The sequence below is a fragment of the Rhipicephalus sanguineus genome, chromosome 7 (assembly GCF_013339695.2).
Source record: "Rhipicephalus sanguineus isolate Rsan-2018 chromosome 7, BIME_Rsan_1.4, whole genome shotgun sequence".
NCBI lineage: Eukaryota > Metazoa > Arthropoda > Arachnida > Ixodida > Ixodidae > Rhipicephalus > Rhipicephalus sanguineus.
This window is the reverse complement of record NC_051182.1, coordinates 44,168,411-44,188,028: the sequence shown is the minus strand read 5'-3', so window position 1 is coordinate 44,188,028 and position 19,618 is coordinate 44,168,411. Positions and strand designations below refer to the sequence as shown.

General features: G+C 42.6%; 2 long non-coding RNA genes across 4 annotated transcripts in view; one reads left to right on the top strand and one right to left on the bottom strand.

Annotated features, from left to right (window-relative positions):
- Positions 1-3,151: 3,151 nt before the first annotated feature.
- LOC119400674 (uncharacterized) lies at positions 3,152-3,507 on the bottom strand. Its single transcript, XR_005185153.1, has 2 exons — positions 3,363-3,507; positions 3,152-3,332 (listed from the first exon to the last, which is right to left on the bottom strand). It is a non-coding gene; the product is annotated as an uncharacterized LOC119400674 (long non-coding RNA).
- Positions 3,508-5,278: 1,771 nt separating this feature from the next.
- The window catches only part of LOC119399420 (uncharacterized), a 20,154-nt gene continuing 5,814 nt past the window's right edge, over positions 5,279-19,618 (top strand). Inside the window, exons 1-5 of one of the 3 annotated variants that reach the window (XR_005184852.2) lie at positions 5,280-6,029; positions 7,945-8,014; positions 12,659-12,717; positions 17,767-17,842; positions 18,779-18,953. This is a non-coding gene — a long non-coding RNA (uncharacterized LOC119399420). Of the gene's footprint in view, positions 6,030-7,944; positions 8,015-12,658; positions 12,718-17,766; positions 17,843-18,778; positions 18,954-19,618 lie in introns of those variants that run through there. The other 2 variants (XR_007416855.1, XR_007416856.1) reach the window with 2 other exon arrangements.

The following is a 19,618-nucleotide window of genomic DNA, read 5'->3' as shown; positions in this document are numbered from 1 at the left end:
GCTTTCTCACAAGTCACAACTAAATGTCGAAAAGACTGTCAATCCTCATCGCTGCCGTGACGTTCGTTTTGTAATGTAACATACAATTTCTGACGATTCACATGCAAACCGTGGTATGATAATTAGACATACAGTAGTCATCATCATCATCAGCCTGTCTACGCCCACTGCAGGGCAAAGGCCTCTCCCATGTTCCGCCAATCAACCCGGTCCTGTGCTTTCTGCTGCCACGTAATACCTGCAAACTTCTTAATCTCATCTACCCACCTAATTTTCTGTCTCCCCCTCACGCGTTTGCCATCTCTTGGAATCCAGTCAGTTACCCTTAATGACCACCGGTTATCCTGCCGACGTGCTACGTGCCCGGCCCATATCCATTTCTTCTTCTTGATTTCAACTATGATGTCATTAACCCCCGTTTGTTCCCTGACCTCTCTGCTCTCTTCCTGTCTCTTAAGGTTACATCTATCATTTTCCTTTCCATCGCTCGCTGCGTCGTCCTCAATTTAAGTTGAACCCTCTTTGTAATCTACCACTATCCCTCAAGAGGAAGGTATATAACAGCTGCATCTTTCCGGTACTTACCTACGGAGCAGAAACCTGGAGACATACAGTAGTGGCCAACATTAAATAGATTCTGACTGCATGGGGTTAGAAGAAACATAGTTGTTGGCTTGAAGAAGGGAAGACTACTTGTTGACACATGTGCTGCAGTGACACCTCTTGTTCACAAATATTTCGTATCTCCGAGCTTTCCTGAACTTCAGACGCAAATCTAAACACACGAGTGTCCTTTCAATTCGCCCCCATTAAAATGTGCCCACCGTGGCTGGGATTAAAACCTGCGTCATTGAGCTCAGCGGTGCCACAAAATGTAACTAATACACGGAGTTCTTGTTCAATATCGACGTGATTGCAATGTCGATCGCATGAGACAGTAGACAGCTAATGTCTGTGGACGCTTGTAAGCACCCCTCGATCAGATGCCTACTTAACAATTCACAAATACTGCATTTCAGCTTGAGGCTCAAGATGTCCTGTTGTAGCACACGTTCACATGTTTCACGGCACTTGCAGAGTGGACATTCGGGGGTAGTCAAGCTGTCGTTGCATAGCGGTCCTGGAAGCACAAGTAATGAAATCGGGTATTGCCAAGCATATTCAATGAATATGAAATATTGCAAAAGTAGACATATAAACATAGTGAATGAGTAAACAGCAGTTTATTACACATACAGGGTTTGTCCGAAATGTAATGCCAGAGAGCCGATTAAAAAAAAATTGCTCATATCAGTACAACGTCACAAAAGTTTTGAAATAGGCTTCTCCTGCATCGAGACATCGTTTCCAGCAAGATTTCCTGGCCTTGATGGTGTCACTGTGGGCCTCCGCTGGAGTTTCCTTTTGAGCCTTGGTGAAAGCCCCTTTGGCTTTTTCAACTGTCTCAAAATGACGTATCTTTATGGGATGTTTGACACTCGTACAAACCATCATCACCGTAGGCTGTCTTTACGATGGGAACTGCTTATACCATGGTCTTGCCGAGTTTTACACAAAAGTTGGTTCAGATACTTTCGCCTTTGTTTGAACGGGCGCAGTATTACGACTTACACGGCAAATGATCCCCTATTGAAAATCCCAGCATTGCCCATCATAAAATTTATGATGGAAATGGTGGAAATTCTGGTGGGTATGATGGACAACGTGGTGTACATGGTGGGAGTAATGGTGGACATCGTGGGACCCTTGGTGGGCGTGCTGGGAAAGTTGGTGGTTTGGTGGACACTCGGTGGGCATAATGGGTGGGTGGTGGAGACACAAAGTTGGTGGGCGGTGGAACAATTGGTGGGTGTGCTGGGTGGATGCAGGGATGCTTCGTGTTTGGTGGGAGACCCGGTGGGCAAAGTGGGTGGGTGGTGGCGTACGTGGTGAGGTGCCGGGTGGATGCTGGGTGCAATAGATGTGATAATAGAAACATGAGGAGCCTCTGTCGATGGGCACGTACGTTGCTGATTATGGATGCTTCGTGATCAGCTGCATTTATAATGCATAGAAGTACTCATCCGAGAAAACTGCCGAATTGTTGTGATACAATTTTGAACTCTAGGGCATTGTGCATCAACTGTCAACGTGCATCTCTAGGTGTTTCCTTGCAGGGGCGTAGCCAAGGGGTGGGGGGTTGAGGGGTTCAACCCCGGCCCTCCCGAAATTTTTCAATTTTGCATGTGTATATATACACGCACACATACAAACGCACGCACGAACATATATAAAGTATGGTTGAACCCCCCCCCCCCCCCCCGAAAAAAATTTCTGGCTACGCCCCTGTTTCCTTGCATTGAAAATGGAAGTGAGAAGAGTTTACTTCTGAACCAACGAGCGAGAGGCAAGCGCTGCACATGACAATTAACTGACGAAAGCCCTAACTAATTGGAGAAAGCATAAGCGACAAAGTGCAACACTTCTAAAATTACATTTTGCGTCGCCTACATGCTTGGCCTAATTTCGCATAGACACGATGTCCGTTGTCAAAGATTGTTGTACGCGACGGTTACAAGCAACTCGATCGACCGCTAGCGTATTGGTTCGTATTGTTAGCTCGGCGGTGCACTTGCACGAGTACATCTTTATTACTTGCCCGGCTCCTTACCGTGTTTCAAGAAAACACTTTATCGTCAGCAGCCCCCTTTAGACAACTTTACGAAAAGGAAGCCTCCGTAAGGTAGCTTTCGAAGTACCTAGGGCTTATGCTATCCAGCATGGCGATATGTGTGTATTTGCGTACAAAGCACGACATCCGCAACAATAAAAAGAAAAAAAAAAAGCTTCGAAGCAATGTGCGAGCAATCACACGTGTCGTATTTCATCGAGGATACATATCACGCGTGGAAAGGCGATGAAGCTGGCACGATTGAGCCACAATTTGAACAAACATCAGGAGCCTCAGTATTGGCAAAATGCTGCTGTCTTCGCTCCTCGAAAGTAGCAAGATGCGAAAACGGAGCTCACCTGTCGTAAACGCTTCTTCCGTGTGGTCAGCCTTTCGACTTCTTTGGAATAATCCCAACTAGTCCGCTGGTAGTCCTCGGTGCGTAAACCTAACGACAAAAGTGCTAACACCGACCGAAATAAATAAACACAAGTAAGGCAATGAGAAAACCTTACCCATTTATTAGCATAAAGCTGAATTAGAACACATTCAGAAGGAGGTAATATTCACCACACAGGCACATCGTTCACGCGCATTCACTTCGGTTCGCACAGACCGTCCGTTTCTCTACCGCTGTCACTGACGGCCGCGAGAACGGCCAGAACACGGCCACACAACACGTCTCTTCCTCCACATAAGCACAAACAACAACAACACGGGGACATTACGGGAATTCAGCCTTGAGACATCCCCCTTTCCCTTGAGGACGCAAGCCGAATGGAGGGAAACAGGCGGGAGCCTGGGCTCAACGAGGGGACCGCACACAACGCCGTGCAACCACCAGCACACACACGTGCATTGAACGTACACAAATACACAAATGAAACGACGGGAAATTTAGCAAACGCGTTATTGTGACGGCTAGTGTTTAGCCAAAAAGAAAGTTTAGCCAACAAGAGTCAGCGAGTCAGCAACGCTAGCAACGCTCAAAATGCCCGTCTAACACTAGCGGTATTTGCTTTCAGTAGCTTAAATGCACACTTGATTTAACCTTTTGTTGTAGGATTAAGTTATACGCGCATGAATGGATGATTTCAAGCGTAAAAACGTGCATAGCTTCGCTCCCATAACAGTCACTCATACGGATAAAGGCGTCTTTGGTTAGGTGCCCTTAAATTGTCCTAAGGTGGGTCTTTGAAAGGTCGCTCTACCTTTCCTTCCACTTTACCTGAAGTTCTCCTTCGAAAGGCCGCCTTTACGCGTAAGAAAAGAAACGTTTGTGATTACGAGTGGGAGCTGCAAGTATAACCACTAGCAGCTCACGCTTGACGACTATGAAGTCTAAGCTAACAGTTCGAAATAAGGCAACAATTTCGCGCAGTGCGTTCACATTCTTCCAATATTAGGATTTCCCACGGCTCTGATGTCATCAAAAAGTTGTTGGAGTAACATGTGCCCTTCGCGCGACGGGCACGTGACGGCACTGGTGAAACAGTGAGAGCGCCCAAGGCACAACGCGAAGCGGCAGACATATGCTGTTTTACCCATGCATTTACAGCGGACACAATTCTTCATAACTTACTTCCGGCAGCTGTGTCACAATTTCCAAATGCATGTTGCACGAACGGTGTGATTTCGTGCATTAAGAAACGGCACAAAAATACATCGCACAGCGCATTTGCACTGCGTACTACGTGCACCCGTGGGCACCGAGATGAAAACGTTTCCGTGTATTTTGAACCACGTATACAACACGCGAAAAACGCAATCACGGTTAGTTATCTTTTCTATTGTGTTTCCGCGTGATGGGTATGCTATATCAACGCCCCGCTATAGCCCCGCGATGAAGCAAAACGCGTTGAGCTGTACCAAGCGAGAAGCAATGCATAGTGCAATAGCGCAACAAACAGGGACACAGGCAAGAGAGACGATACAGGCGCTAACTTTCAACTGACGTTTATTTTTTTCGGAAACGCTCATGTATATATATATACAAACAAACAATTGGTCATGCGCAGTGACTTCGTCCGACAGCAAAAAAAAAAAAAATCTCACTATCCCTGTCACAGCCCTGAGACCAGGAAATCTATTTCTTTATCCGACAGGGATAACGATGGGTGGCTTATGCACTTATCTTTGAACCGTGCAATGAAAAACGCTTCGGCTACCTCTCTAGCTGTTTCATCGCCGTTCTGAAATAATATGCTTGTGTCATCAAAACACGGTGTACATTTGCACACTGCGCAGTGAAGGGACAGGTGGCTACTTGGCCTGCATTTCAACGAAGAATGGTGTTCACGAAGGCGAACGTTTACGGAACGTCCAGATTGCCCGACATACGTGCGACTACATGACATTGGTAATCGATTACCAATGTCAGTTGAAAGTTAGCGCCTGTATCGTCTCTCTTGCCTGTGTCCCTGTGTTTGTTACGCTATTGCACTATGAATTCGTACCAACTAGCTCGGCTTTCCATACTACTGCGAGAAGCAATGAACCACATGGTTCAGAGCAGACTCGCTTTTGTATTAATAAATGAAGTTAAGGCTGAAGGTAAGTATTCATTAAGCTGCGGATGTAATTACATGACAAAATGTTCTTGAATACATGATGTGCATTTTCACATCGCAGTCAAAGGCCGACCTCCCCTGAACAACTTCACTAACTATTCCGCTACATCTGCATAACTTGCTGTAAATTTCAACGACAGATTGATGAGACAAATATATAAGATAGCGCATTTCCTTCTTGCAGCGTTAGCACTCGTGTTTGAGCTATTTGTAGCAACGTACACACGATTTTTCTGTTCATATGTCGATACCGAAACTGAAACTGAGGTGGTGGTGGCGCTAGTGTCGCCAACATCGCCCTGTCGCTTTTTTTTTTTTTCTTCGCAGACATGGCGGCGTCCTGCATTTCGTGTGTGCGTCGTAGTGTCGAGTTTTGTTCATGCGGTCGACCTTTACTGCGTTACCTCGCATTGTGTGTTCTGTGTTGCGGTTACTGATGTAAGCGCAAGTTCTTCACTGAGTATGATCCGCGGCACCGTGCAAATAGTCACCAGATGCCGGCCGTGCGACTCCGTTCTCTGCGACTCCTTTGTTCGGTGTGATGGAGGGACGTGATTCATAGCTTTGGAGACCCTCTTTGCACCGTGCCCTCTTCAAACGTTTCCACGCATCAGTGAGTAACAGCACCGCAATCTTTACTCGACGGCACGCTCTGTGGGCCCAGAAAATGCCTTGACGTTCGAGCAGTTCGGGAGCTATACCGGCGGACAGCCGGATGCGGGTAGCTTGGCCGTTCCTTGCTCTGCGCATCGCTTGAAAACCGGCGGTCATCCTGCAGTGTACGCTGCCAGCGTGCTTTCTTGCCAGAGGTAAGTGATTTTGAATGTTACGCTTCGTACGTTGTCAGTCGTTCTTATTCTGGTATGCGTTGTCGCTGAAGGAAATCGCATAACTTGTTGGTACCACATATCGTTGTTGTGTGCATGGTGCTCGCGCACGACGTTTGTCCAAGAGCGTAATCAGTAGCTATATAAAGTTTTGGTAATTAGCTCGTGCGCACGCACTGCGCTATGTTAAAATTTGCTGAAAGGAGACATTTTTCTCAGACACACCATCGTCATGTGTTTTATGCGTGCATTTTACACTTGTCAACTTACTTGAGGTAAAGCAATGAAATCGAAGCTTGATTTATTTTTTTCTTTTGAACGAACTCCAAAGGAATGATCTCCAGCCACCGTGTTGAGCGATGAGCCGTGAATCAGTACAGTGGGAGAAGTAAAGTGTATGTAGGGATATTTTCTTTAGGCGTGCATTTTGTGCGTCCTTAAGGAACGTGACCGTCAAAAGCGTTTAGGTTAGCACTCTTGGACATTGTTTGTCGTCTTTTAAGCAATAGCTAAGGTAGATTTGCTAAAAATGCAATTTTTGCAGCATGACACCGTATTTAGTTTAGTCAGTTTGACCCATTTTTATGCGTGTTGACCTAATTTGGCAAGGCGTACTCTCATCTGAATTTGCTATTGCTTTCGGCACTGTATGTGCGTTCGTGCATTGCAGTTACCTGTGACAGTGGTATTACGTGCAAAATTCGTGAACACGGGGTGTTGCTGGCACCCCGTGTTCACGAATTTTTCATTTCAAGCTCCCATCTTACCCTCAACTTCTGCCTTTATTGGATTGGTATTACTTGTTTCCTAACTTCTGCAGTTATATAGCTTGTGGTAAGCACTCATCACTGTGTTTATGTGCTAGTGCGTTTATGTAAAACCATTCATACGCTATTCGCGGTCTACTGGTGGAGTGATAGGTGGACTGCAGTTTTCCATGACGCTGGCAAGTATCATAAAGCACCACTTAAACAGCGCTGTAATCGTACCCATGAACTGGAGCTCAGGCTCTGTTACGGCACCATAAATCTTATTTGCTAAAGTATGCTAAATTGCATAAAGTATGCTATAAATGTGGTTGCACATTGTGTATGTTGCTAAGGGCACAAACAAGCCACCCTGCATCTAAGGTAGATAATATGGCACTCACATGGCTTGTTTCGTTGAACGTGCAACGTGGCATAGACCAGGAATGAAGCGCCGTGTCATCCAATTCTTCCCTCACCTATGCCGCGCTACACGTTCAGCTGAATATGATAACATACCAACTCGCCCAACTTCCCGTGCTAATGCACTGACATGGCACAGTGAAACACTGGCATGCGGAGCTTTGTTGGATGTAAAAAGACATGTAGACCACAGAAATTCTGCAAAAACTCGGCAATTTTGGTCAAGCACAAAGTGTATTTCTCATAAATTATGTTGAAGGCAGCAAAGCACATGCTGTCGACATTCATTCAGTAGAATCCATGGGAAAGTGTATTGAGCAATAATCACATGTACGATGAGGCTTTGAAAATTTCAGATAACATTTATTCACATTTTCTTAGATGGGTAATTGTTGAATGCCCATTATAGCATGTGGCTGACAAGGATGTGTGTTATTAGTGAAATATATTGACCTCCCTCATGTTATTTTCTGTCTAACACATAAGCTAATCAGTGCATAATGTGTTAGTTCCACGATGAACAAAGTTAAAAATATTCCTGTATTTGTCAGTCCCATTTATTATTCCGTGTATGGTTTGCGTGAGACCATGCCTGCTTGGCATAACCTCTGAGTTGACTGGTAACAGCCTTATTACACAACTTTCTCTCAAAGCCTGACCTACCAGATTTCTTTGACAACAAACCAGACCAAATTCTCGGCAATGCTTTAACAAAGAAATTGTTGCAGCCACCTCCCCTGCTGGTGATGACCATATGCAGCCAATGCTGATGTGAACCCGAGTGATGAACAAATGCAGGTAGGCCACAGCTCTGTTGTAAACAATTTTGACATTATTGTTGTCACAGATCAAACTTGCGATTTATGTGTGGCTACACACATGTGGTGAGGTTCAATAAGTTTCATCTGCTACGCGCAAACATAGGAACATGTAGGAGTGCTAATGTGGAGTAGGAATCTTCTACAATACGTAGGACATATGTGCCACACATCAACATCAAATTTAAAATGCATTTAGATCTGAAGCTGCTCAATACTAAAGTGTGGCGTTTCATTTCTAGGTCTAGTTTATTCTATAACAACAACCCATATCAGGCACCAAAACAGCCAAATTTGTCAAGTCTAGAAACCGATTACAGTGTTGTGTTGCTGTTCCGTGTGTCCCTGTGTATCAAGGATTATTCCTGTTTCCATTTGCATGTTTAGTAGCCCACAATTCCTGCATTGATTCAAGGAAATAGGGCCACATTCAGGAAATTTGGCTTTCATGTATACACCCTTGTACAGCAAAGAGATTTGTGTGTTATTGCTACAGGGTCATAATGAAGATAGCCCAGAATACCACACACAAACACACACCATGCAGGGGCCTAGCCAGAAAATTTGTTAATGATAGCGGTCTTGCTATACTTCATGTTTTTTTGTGCATGTGTTCGTATGTGTGTGTGCGTTTATATGAACATGCAGCATTTCAAAATTTTGAGGGAGCTTGAAATCCCTCCTCCAGTTATGACAATCACGCCATGACTTGTGATGTTTTGTGCAATATTTCATTATTTTTTGCTGTTTTCATTTCAACATGTGTGAACGTTCCTGGAGCACCATTTTGAAGCTTTCCTACATATTCAAAGTTAGATGGTGTTCTCACGGCGCTCTCTTTTTTATAATGCTGCAGCACATTTGGGCAATACAAGAAGCACAATTACAGACACTATTGACCCTTTAGCATTTTCCATCTCATTGTGAACCAAGTAGGCTTGCAGTCAATCCTTGCTTTTGTTGTTGCATTGAACGTTACACATGACTCAGAACATTCTCTCCTAGAGTTGAATTTTCGTGGTACTTTGGCGACACCTCATGCCAGCGCAGAGATACCCGTGGCATAAATGCATTTGTTGCAGATAGGCACACAAAAGCAATGCTTCCTGAGGCGTACAGTGCCTATCCATACTTTGTACACACATCTTCAAAGCCATATGATTTTGGTCACGAATGCCAAGTGGAACACGACAAAGAGATTCCTCCTATTGCGGTCTCCCTGGTACCAGCGAGTGGCACCATGGTGAATCTCTACCATACTATGAACTCCTTTAGCGCCGAAATTCAATCAAGGATGGAGATACCCTGTTGGAATCTATACCAGCCAGGCTAAACTTTTTATAATGCATTGAGTCACACGTGCCAAGGGATGCGGATTTGTTGAGTTTGACATCCCAGAAATTAACAGTAGCACATTTGTTCTTATAAAATAGTATTTTCGGTGGCCTCGAACCAAGCATTGGTGAGAAAACACATTCCACAAATACACAGCAGCAATGCACAGCAGGGTGATTCCACGAGAGATCAAACATGCCTATCCGGTCGATATTTTTATTTTGCCTGGGTTTTTGATGTGTAATGTGGGCACACTCAAAGTGCAGTGAACCGAAAATTTTATTTCCAGGAAACTCTCCCAGCGCGGCAAAAAATATTTGAAGGTGGTGGTGCGGCCCTCCTGTTTTTGCTCACTGCAATGTTTTCGGATTTCACGGCAGAATTTAACGTGAACTATAAATGACGTGTTGAAAATTTCTTTTCCTGGTTTTAAAACGCAATACTGTGAATTACATCCATGCATATTTTATGCCGTTCTCAAAAGGAAGAAAATTTGAAAAAATGGCAAACACGGTCGAAATGAAAAAAAGTGTGCTAAGCTTGAGGCACCTTGGCGCCTTTCCTATTTCAAACAGAAATTTCAAAACAGTGTAAATATAGAAAAGAACCTTTGCAACATTTATACGGAAGATCATTTTCCTACGGGCAATGCAAAAAAAGAAAAAAATAGTTAAAGAAGCGAGTTTTTTCAAAAAGTTCATTTTCAAAAAATTAAAAAATCCGGTCTCAATTTTGACGACAATTTTTTATTGAAGAGCGCTTCTGTCAATGAACACACGGATTTAATATCATATGTCCTCATTTGCTTTGTTCACGAGATATAACGGTCCAAAATGACCTTTGCTGTGTGTGGTCACTTTAGTGCGACTGATGGTTATCAGCTTGCATTGTGCGTAAATTTCAGTTTTAATTATTCTGATGCAGCAAAACCATGCTCTGGTGGCTGTTCGTCAAGAAGAATATGTTCTCAGATTTTATTGGTGCCTAGCGTATGCGAAAGTGGGCTGCTGCTGCCGTCTAGAAGGTGAATAGGACTCTCTGTGGAACAATTTGCAGTCAATAACTATCAGTTTTTAAGTAGTGTCAAAACAATGCAACAATTCCAGCTTTATGAGAATGCACATTCAGGCACTGCAGGAATGACCATTGTTTTAAGATATGGTGTCATTCTTTATAGGTTAAGCGATGAGTCACTCACACACATTGCCTTGTGCCATATGGTGCATCACTACAATTTTCCTTCTTTGGTTCTTGTATTTTTTAGAAATTTGCTACAAGGAGAGGGCAAGCAAACTTCTTACGATGAGCAACAGCTGTAACCTTCTTTTACACTCTTTTTATGAAACTCGCTCTGTTATTGAAATGTTGCATTAATTGAATAGCTACTCAGCCAGACATGATGAATGCACATTAGCTTGTGTGCTTATTAGTGTCTGGTTTCTTCAAAATCTAAAAACAAAAAAACAAAGATGTATATTCTACAGAAAAGGCCGTCAATAGGTGCATCACATATACTTCATTTTGCCCATCAAAACAACATATCTTTTGCGACTCACTTCTGCGGAATCTGTGTGGAAGAAGCGTAATAATGAAAGACAGTTTTCTCATTCAAAAAAAGTTATGTTTGTCTAGATAATTGTGCCTTGCATTTTATTTTGCTCATATTTGTTAACCACATTTGCATGCTTGAAATGCACAACTCAATCAGTAGTGTGCTTGATTGGGACTGCACTGGTTGGTGCAATATAAAAGGCAATAAAACAGCATTAGACAAGAAGATGTGAAGATGACACACACGCCACTAGGAAACAAGGCAGTCAGAGCCAATGTGAACTTTTCTAGGTCTTTGGCCTAAAATGAAGTATATGCAATAGCAACCTCCTATCTACTAATACATATAAGCCAACGCAAAGAAAACTGGTGGTGTGGCCGACGTATCATTTTATTTTGCGCTTCTCTGTTGACTGTCATTGCAATGTCGTAAGCAACTATCTTGGCAATGGGGTTTAATAAAACTGTTCACCATGCTCATCAACTTTGTCTCGGGTATTTAGCTGGGAGAGAGCGATAGCTTGAGCCATTTTCACAGCTGATTGGGGAAGTCATGTATGTACTGTTGATCATTATTCAAAGCCGCATAACATTTCTATGTCATCGACGTTCGTAAATATTAATCGTCTCACAGTTCCAGATGAAGTGCATTTATAAAGTTTTTTGCCCAGGTATTGTTCTAAAAGTTGCACGCAGATAACCTAGTAGGTAACAGCCAAAATGCATTCTCACACACTGACGATGCATCTTGTCAAATTTACTTATGTTTAGAGGTGTGCGAATATTCGAGTTTCGAATTCGAATCGAATAATACCGTAACGAATAATTCGATTCGACTTTCGAATAGCTAGTATTCGAAGTTTCGAATAATTCGAGACCGCGAATATCTAAAACGCGACGAAGGCCAATGGTGCAACTTGGTTAGGGTGGGGTGGATAAAGCTAACGCTGACGTCGTTACTGTAGGTCTTTCAATAAAACTTTCAACGAAATCCTGGTTCAAAGCGAGCGGATGTTTATTTTAAAGGAGATTGTGTCATTTCCGCGCTTCATGGCTCCAGCAAAATAGGCCAGGGAGGTCTGGGAGACTGTGGAACTGCTAGCGCCAAAAAATAACCAACACACTGAGCTACAGTCAAGAGGTTAAAAAATACTTCATTCAGTCCCTGATCCCAAGAAAGGATGATCATGGGAAATACTGGAAAGAGCATGGGGCTGCACTTTATCCAGGTATCGTCAAAATTGCTTCGCGATACATTCCCATGCCTGCTACAGAGGTGCCCAGTGAGGGCATATTTTCAACTGCAGGAAACACCAACCCATCACGGTGAGAGAACCTCAAGCCAGGTCGTGTGGAGCAGCTTGTGGTGCTGCATGAAAATTTGTAGCATTTCAGTAGCAGCAACTCACCGCATTAGGTGCTCGATGACATGAGCAGATTTCACTTCCTTGTTCTTTCTTTCAATTTGCAATAAAATCTTTTGTATTCGATATTCCATATTTTTGTCCACTATTCGGCACTATTCGATTCGAATTCGATTCGAGATGAAATTCCACTATTCGCACACCCCTACTTATGTTTGTAGCTTGTGGATGCTTCGAGAATTTTTTCTTGGAAACTTTTTAAAATATGTGACTAGCAGCTTATACGAGCTCGTGCTTTTTAACCTATATGCATTTTTACAGTAAAAACATTTGTATTGTTTTGTTGAATATTTTGTATTGCGTTTTTGCTCTAGATCTGCAAAGGAGCTGTCCTGAGGCACCATGCTTACTCAAGTCATGCAGCGAGAGTCAGGTAAGTGTTATGTTTCACCTTCCTGCAGCTGTGTTCGTTGTTCACTTGCAAAACTGTCATATTTTCATGAATTGGCAATGTGGGGACATTTTCTTCAAGACTGCGGTTGAGCAGCAAACGGTCGTGCCACTCTTCACCATCCTAAATGAAGGTAGGCATGCAAACACAGGCACAAGAGAGAAATCGGGACAACTGAATTGCTGACTAACAGCTGAAGAAATGCAGAGCGGCTGAAAAGAAGGTAGACACAAACACTTACCTGCACACTGGTATGGGGTGACACTTATTAATCTGGCAGATGTGGGGCTTTACCTGAGAGAAATGTGTAGGCATTTGATTCATTCTTTATACAAATTATTCGACGGCTGCCTCAAGCATGCGCTTCCACTGCTATTAATATGCCAGGCATATCGATACTAGGTAATAGTACCTTGCATTCATCGAATTTTGGTGTGCATATACACCCTCGACAATGCAAAAATAAACTAGTGTGTTAGCCACTGGTTTACGACCTCTTACGTTCCGTTAATCTCTGAATAACACAGCAGCCCATCTGTCCTATGAAGAAACAGCCACAGCTACAAAGAACTGTATAAACCAGAGCTACACAGCAATCAGTAAACTAGTGGGTGTCTTGGAAAAAAATATTTGAGTCTGCCTTTGTCTATTCCCTGCTCATTATTTCTCAGTACAGTGGCGCAAATCTTACCTGGCCCATTGGCAGCCATAAGGGCAACATTAATGCCTTATCTACTTCCCACTTTAGCCTATGAGATAATCACTGAATGTAAGGAACACATAAGACACGCTTGTTACTATTGCTTTCTGCAACCACGTTCAGACGTAACAAAATGTGCTTTAAACATTGAGCTACCGAGGCTATTACAACGCAAGAATGACCTACATCTAATAGATGCCTAACCAGTTCATTAAAGCTGGTGCTCATTGTGTTCACGCAGCACTTGGTGAGAAAATACTTATGGCATGACACAGCAAAGCCAGTACTATTCCTTAGAAATTTAGAATGCTTGGACGAGAAGTTGAACAGTAGTTTTGAAGATCTAGGAGCATACTGCCATCACACGTGGTTCCACAGAAACACTAAGGTAATGTCCTGAAATTGTACTATTCTGTCATTCTGAGCCAGTTATTTAGTAAGGTTCAGCCCTCGTTCAATTACATCAAATTGTCTATTCACTCAGGTAACCGCGGTTTCAAGTTTATCACCGCTACAAAAAAATCAATCATGTAATTGTACACGTAATGAAAAACCTCAATAATATCTTTGCCTAAGGCCTCCTCTAAGCGTTTGTCAACTGTGTTAAGGTATAAATCACTGAGCATTGGGGCATCTTTAAACCAATGCGTGTTCAATTCTGCGCATGTTATGCTTACTTGATATTTTGTTGTGGTTACCAATTTGAATCCATGGTTACCTCAATGATTGAACAATTTGAGTTAAATGGAGGATGGCCGAAGTTTACTGAAGCATTGCTTCAGAATGATAGTATACAAACTTTAGGCATTAACTTAACATTTCAGGAAAACCAAGTTTGCTAGCAGTATTCTTCTGGATCTTCAATACTGTTGTCAGACTTCAACTCCAAGCATTCTAAGCCTAGAAAAAAACGCTATTTTCATGTCATGCTTAAACTCATCTCTCACCAGTCTGTACACAAAATGAAGGCCAGCTTTAACGCACAGGTTACGCGTCCATTAGATGCAGGTTATCCTTGTTTTGCAGTAGCCACTGTCACTGAACGTTTCAAGAAGCCGACTGTGTCACGTGCAAACATGGATGCAAAAATTAACAGTAACAAGCGTGCCGTAGGTATTCTTTACACTCATTGCTTATCTCACAGGCTAAAGAAAGTGGGAAGTGCATACAGTGTCAATGCTGCCTTTACGGCTACGTAAGATTTGTGCCACCTTGCAGAGAAAGAATAAACAGATAATAGACAACAAGTGCACTAACATTTGTTTCGTAGAACACACCAGCAACTTTACCGATTGCCGTACAGGTGTGGTATAATGTTTCTCTTCGCTGTTGCTGCTTCTCCAAAGAGCAAATGGGCCGCTATGTTTACCAGAGATTAACGAAACATCAGGAGTCATAAACTGGAGGTTTACCATCTTATATAACCTTGCATTGTCGAGAGTGTAAATGCACGCCAAAATTCGATGAATGCGTAGTTTCATACAAGAGTGGAAATGTAAAAACCTGTAATGGTAGAAGCCTGGCATATCGATAGTAGTGGAACTGCATGTGTGAGCCAGCTGTCAGCTGACTTGCATGAAGAAGAAATCAGATTCCTGAAGTGCTATCTCTCACGTAAAGCTCCAAGTGTGCCGGATTGATTAGGTGTCTCCCTATCCCTGCAGATGCGTGTAAAGGTATTTGTGTCCACTTTCTTTTCCACCACTGTATGCCTCTTCATTTGTTTGTTGGTGTTTGTGTTGACCCCACTTCTTTCTTGTGTCTGCGTTTGCATGCCTACCTTCATTTCAAGATGAATCATTACCAATTTTTTCAGCTTTCTGTCATTCTAAATATTCTTCACCAGCTTTGAATAGGTTAACATGAGTCCAGTATTGCCGTACGAACTGCAGAAATGATGCTGAGCACATGTGGTAGCCTTTGAACTGCATATGAAAGCCCAAGATTTCTGTGTCATCATTGCATGGCACTTATATTCATAAGTTCTAGCCAGCACATCAGCCCTCGTCAAAAAGAGCACAGGACAAATCTACCTATATACCTTCTAATTGCAAAATAATCCAGATCTCGGAGTTCGTTTATAGTTCACAGTCAATCTATTCGAAATGAATGGCACGGTTGACATGACCTCGGAACTTATACATTTGTGTGACATTTGTGTGAAGACATCATCCAGCCATCACGTCACTGTAGATCCACAGTAAACAGGCAAAAATTCAGCAAATGCACCTGTAAAGATCTGAAAGGTGTTCTGAAAAACACAGTAATGCCGAGGCTTTTTGTAAGAAATGTCTGTATACATATCACTGATATTAAATGAAAGGGTGGCAGGATTGCATTGTCACACAAAAGTATGGCATATGTATGGGTTCTAATGTTGTGTAAACTTGGTGATGTTTAAGAATGGTCGACAAAGTATACTTTCTCGTTGATCACTTAATACACTAGACAAGAACGAAGAAGAGACCAAAGCAACACCGGCAAAATTTCAATGATGAATCACTACCACCTTGCCCAACTGTCAGTTCTGATGGTGCCCTGATTAGAATCTTTAGGTCAGTAGATGATTACCTTTTCTTTATTGAGTGCTGATGGTTCGAGGCTGCGGCAAATGCGCTCACTTTCTACGAAAAAAGTGATGCTAGTTTGAATGTCACGTCTGCTGTTCTGAGCAATGAATGCATTCAAATTGGGTACCCTAGCATATAGGTCAGTGGCTGCTACACATGTTGGACATAAGCAGTCTGTTAGGCCAATTATATACTTCAATTTGACCCATTCAGTGCTGGTGACAAATGGCATCAATGTTTGTTCCCTAAGACCTGTGTTGAATATTGAACAAATATGCTGTGTCCATTTTGCATATCTGCCATTTCTCAGACTGATTTTGTCACATTTTTCTCTAGTTGCCATTATTTTTATTGCACTCAGCGAGTAATGCTGCTATTGTTTGGACGAAGAGGATGAAAAGCAATAGGCGAGCCCAGTTTTCGTTTAACACTACCATATGAAAAAACTAGTAATGGATTCAAAGAAAGCATGGGGAAAAACAATTTAAACCTTTTTTAATTGCGCTTTATGGCCATTTGATTTCATTCTTATGCTGCAGCATTCACAGCCATACAGTTAAACAGGACACTTATGATTAATGAAATTTGTAAGATATGGCCTGCCAGAGTAATCTATTTACTTAAGTATAAGTACTCTGTAGTAATCGCATTGTGTTTGAGCACAGGAATATGAACAAAAAATATAAACAATTAAGACCATTCACCTTACTAGGATGACGTGGTTAGCTGTGCCTGTCCTCCACAAAGTTTTCTATAAACTTTCATGCCTTCCCATAGTGCCAAAAAAGGAAAGTTCTGCACGCAGCACATTCACGGCACACTAACGCAACATGCTCACACCATCGTGGACATGAAGGGCGTTAGCATACATTGTACCATCTTTTTCTGTGCTGTTTCACTTAGATTTGCGAACTCAAGTGCCAGTGCACTTGTATTGGCACAAACAATCTGTAGTGAATTGCATCTGATGCCAGCATATGTGTATGTGTATTTGTGTATGTGTATTTTTAAGTCTATTACAAGAAATGAAAAAGAAGTTATTTCGAGGAGTGTCTCCCCTAAAGGACACTAAAGTGAAACCTTAGATCAGTTTAGACAAATAAATTATTCTTTAAGATCTGTAATGTCATTCATTTTACCTTCATAGGTAAATTAGTAGAAGAGGAAATGAAGGCCAGTGTTTAACTTGTTGAATTTCATGCTAAAACTGATCACATACATATCAACATGACGTTGCAAATATCACGTCTTTTATCGTATTTCGGCCACATTGGTTCGCTAAAATTTTGTGAAACTTATGTTAAGATTTAGGTATGTAGGAACACAACGTAAAAAATATTGCCCGTAGCAGGTGCTGGCAAAATCTGATGTCACGGAGAGCTGGTGTGGGAACGTCTGTGCAGCGTCGCCTCGTCTATCTTTTTTTTTTTTGCGCATTGTCTTGCTTACCAATGCCCGAAAGCAGAGCTAGTTGGTAGGAATACATGATAAAAGATGGTAGGCATACAACACGGACACAAGAGAGAAGTTGGGACAACACAAACGCCGACTAACCTTATTCGGCTAGTCGGTTAGTCAGCATTTGTGTTGTCCCGACTTCTCTCTTGTGTTCATGTTTGCATGCCTACCGTCTTTCATGAATCGCCTACCAAGTATCTTCTCGTGTGAAGAGTGGTGTCTTTGGTACTCTGAAGTTGTTTGCACTAAATGACAGAAATTGTTTTTCTCTTTAAAATCCTTTTAACCCGTTTCCTACCACAGACGATCTGAGTTCGTACACAGTTTGTACTGCTCCTACCGAAGAACTGGGCTCGTCCATGCTGAAAGAAGCGTTTGGGTGCGCTGCAATTAAGATACTCTGATTCAGTTTGCTGTGTTGTCTTTGACTTACACAGATAGTGCAGTAAAAAATATAAAAACACGGTCAAAGCATGCATTTTATTGAGGACGGGCGAGATTCTGGCAACTTGAATTAGAAAAGGGTGTACGTGCGCGAGTGCTGGCAACAGCTTTGTTCAGTTTGTTCGCTTAAGTTTTGTGGAACGAAGAATATCAGTGCCCCGGAAAGTGTGGCAGCGATACAGAGAATATTTTTTTCTGAATCCTCAGATTCGGATGAGCACCGAATCTCAACGTATCGACAGTGCACGGCAATAGTTGTAAAGAAACCCCCAACGTCACGACGTGTTCACGGCTTTTTTTACGGGCTCCTTCTCCCCGCAAATTATTATTTTTTTCATTCCAGACATTTTCTGCACCAAAGACTGAATAAAAATTAGGGCACCTTCTGTGTTGCAGGGCAGTGAAGCCAATCTTCCGGATACTTTCAAAAAATATTTTTCTTTTATCTTGCGAGTAAAGTGCCTTTAAATAGTTTTTTAGTTGTTTCGGGATACATGAAATCGAATGGGCAAATAAAAAAATTGTATTTTTATAGTTTTTTAACAAAAAACTCTGTAGGGAAAGAGTTGAAGTTGTTGCTTGCATATTTTTGTCAAAGATGGCTGGCATAAGAAATAGCAATATGGAGTCTCAAAGCGCACAGCAAGGACATCCCTTGACGTACTTTGTAGCTAATGGGGTTTGCACACCAGCCTTGGCAATGAACAACGTACTAGAACGTTACGGACATGTGGACTGATTACGTGCTGCCTTTTATTTGACTTGATATGGTTTAAGCTTTTGGTCAAAGCGATTGCAACTGGTTTCATTGATGTTATTGCTCCAAATTTAGTGAAAGCAGTTTATTTGTTTTTATTCAATTCTGTTGTAGCATGCCTGGAAAAGTACATCAAAGCACACCCCATCTGGCTGACTGCACTACCTCAAGGAAACTGCCTTTCTCCCATCTGCAAGTTCCTAAGAAGTTACTAATGAAGCAAGCCAGCAGGGCGTACGTGTTAGGCATGGCAGCATGGAGAACAAATAAACATGAGTATTTGGTGCAAGATGCATTCATTGATTCCGTGCTGCATCAACATGTGGCTGCATGCTTGGCCACGTGTAGACACAGCAAGTAAACTCGTTAACCTCAATGGTAAAAGGTTGTCTATAATCACGTTAAGAAGCACGATGTCTTATTTTTGTAAAAAAATTGCATGGCTCGACTTTGCGTCCAACACCCATCGTTATCTACCCATTATCTGCCCATCACCCAGCATACACCCGGTATGTCCATCACCCACCGTCCACCCATCATCTGTCCATCACCCAATATCCACCCACCATCCGTCCATCATCCACCATCTGTCCACCATCCGTCCATCATCCACCATCTGTCCACCATCCGTCCATCACCCACCATCTGTCCACCATGCGTCCATCATTACCCAGTACCATAATCCACCAAGATGATGGGTAGTGGGTCCCATCATGCCCACCATTGGGCAAATTTTCAATAGGGGAAAACAAGTTTTGCGGTAAAGACTGTCCTTACTTTTTAGATGGTCACAGAATACTGGGCGTTCGTGCGTGCATAAGTAAGCTTCACCCTGCGGCAATCTCATCCGCCCCCGGCACGCTGCGGCCTGCGATCACTTCACAATCTAATCACTGGCATTACTTTTGGGACAAACGCTGTGTATATAATCTTACTTATAACGCATGTGGCACG